Below are 1,949 nucleotides of genomic sequence, written 5' to 3'. Positions count from 1 at the left end.
GAATTGTGTTTGATTATTGTACTGCTGAAAAGAACAAATTCATCATAGTTGATCATCACTCAATATTGTTATTAATGTGTATGTTTTTCTGATTCTGCTTATTTCACTCAGTATCAGTTCACGTTAGTCTTTCCAGGCTTTTCTGAAGTCTCATCCCTCATGATTTCTTCTAGAACAATAGTGTTCATTCACATACCATATACACAGTTTGTTCAGCCATTCCCCAATTGATGGGCATCCCTTTAATTTCCAATTCTTTGTCACCACAAAAAGAGCTGTTATAAATAATACCACCCTCAGTTCAGGAAGATTTTTTCCTTCTCTTAATTCTATATAATTTCTTTTTGTGTTGTTTTTGTGAGCCAATGACTTGCCCAAAGTTATTCAAATAATAAGTATCAAGTGTCTGAGGCTGGATTTGAACTCAGGTCCACCTGACTCTGGGACTGATGCTCTATCTATTATGCCACCTAGCTGTCCCACTTTCTGTTTTTCAGTGAACATGCCTTTATTAAAATGAATTTGTATTAATTGACTACATGATATTAGGGAAATAATTAGTGGCAATTCATATCAGATACTCCAATAGATAATCTCATCATTATTCAGTCATTTCATTCATGTCCAACTCTTTGTTACCCCATTTGGGGTTTTCTTGGCAAAGATCCTGGGGTGCTTGGCCATTTCCTTCTACAGTAGAATCACTAACTCCTCAAACCGGCCCCTGGAATCTGAAAGGCAAGATGTTGCCTTGCTCTGAAGACCCAACCTACCATCACATATGTGCATTGGGAGAATAAGTCTAATTTATCAATAAGCTTTTCTATTCTATTATGTACTAAGGTCAGAATACCAAAAAAAGTCAAAAGACATCTCTGCCCTGATGTGATCATTGACAGTAATGCAGTCTCAACCTCCTCCTACAATTCTGCTTCTCTCCCATATCCTCCCTTTAATCTACCCATTCAGCCCCCAATATAGATACCTTCCCCTACCCTTTCTTTACTTTTACATTAGAGAATATTTCATTAATTTGCATGTCATCTGTTAACAACAACATTGTCAGTTGATCAACCTTGATGGTTGTAGCTCCTCTCAGCATTTCATAGAGCTAGGACAACCCTGTAAGACCAGTTATGGACAGCACCATCCACATCCAGAGGAGAAAAAAAGAGACTACAAAATTGGAATATATATACTATGTTCACTTTTTTAAAACTTCTCTTATGCCTTTCCTTTCCATCCCATGGTTTCTTTCTTTTCCCTTAGTCCTAATTACTCATACACAAAATGACCACTATATAAACATGCTAAACACAAATTTACATGTACAACTTTTACTGGACTTTTGCAACTAAGGGGAGAGAGATGGGAAGGGAGCACCAAAGAAAATTGTATAAAATAAATATGCAAGTGAATGATTGTCAAAAAACTTTCATAACATGTAATTGGAAAAAGAAAAGAAAATATTAATCAAAAAATTTGCATATCATCCTTGTTCAAGGAATCATGCTAATCTTCTCTGTATTATTCCAATTTTCATATATGTGCTGCTGAAGCGAGTCCATTACTCCTCCACTTTCTAACTCCCATGAGAATGTAAGTTCCTTGAGGGGAGGAACTAATTTTCATTTTGTTTGTATTTATTTGCCTTACCGAAGTTTAGCACTGTTCTTAGCACCTAGCTAATGCTTAATAAATATTTTCTGAGTGATTAACTTCCTGGTTACATGTATATTCCATCGTACCCACAGTCCAGTCCCTCCTGAATGGTTCCTGATTTATTTGTGTCTCTAAAATCTTCACCTTCTTTTAGGGCTCGGGCAGCTATTTCTTGAAGCTTTCCCACATTCTCCCCAGCTGGAAATACCCTGTCTCTATTCAATTTTCACAGTACTATATTTATTTGTGTATATAGCCTTCCAACAGAATGTAAACTCCTAGAGAAC

At 36.3% G+C, this 1,949-nt stretch overlaps 1 non-coding gene across 1 annotated transcript; it reads right to left on the bottom strand.

Annotated features, from left to right (window-relative positions):
• Positions 1-1,457: 1,457 nt before the first annotated feature.
• Positions 1,458-1,562, bottom strand: LOC141510553 (U6 spliceosomal RNA). Its single transcript, XR_012475021.1, has one exon. It is a non-coding gene; the product is annotated as a U6 spliceosomal RNA (small nuclear RNA).
• Between the last annotated feature and the right edge of the window lie 387 nt (positions 1,563-1,949).

Source organism: Macrotis lagotis, chromosome 1 (genome assembly GCF_037893015.1).
Source record: "Macrotis lagotis isolate mMagLag1 chromosome 1, bilby.v1.9.chrom.fasta, whole genome shotgun sequence".
Classification (NCBI taxonomy): domain Eukaryota; kingdom Metazoa; phylum Chordata; class Mammalia; order Peramelemorphia; family Peramelidae; genus Macrotis; species Macrotis lagotis.
This window is presented reverse-complemented; position numbering and strand designations above follow the sequence as displayed.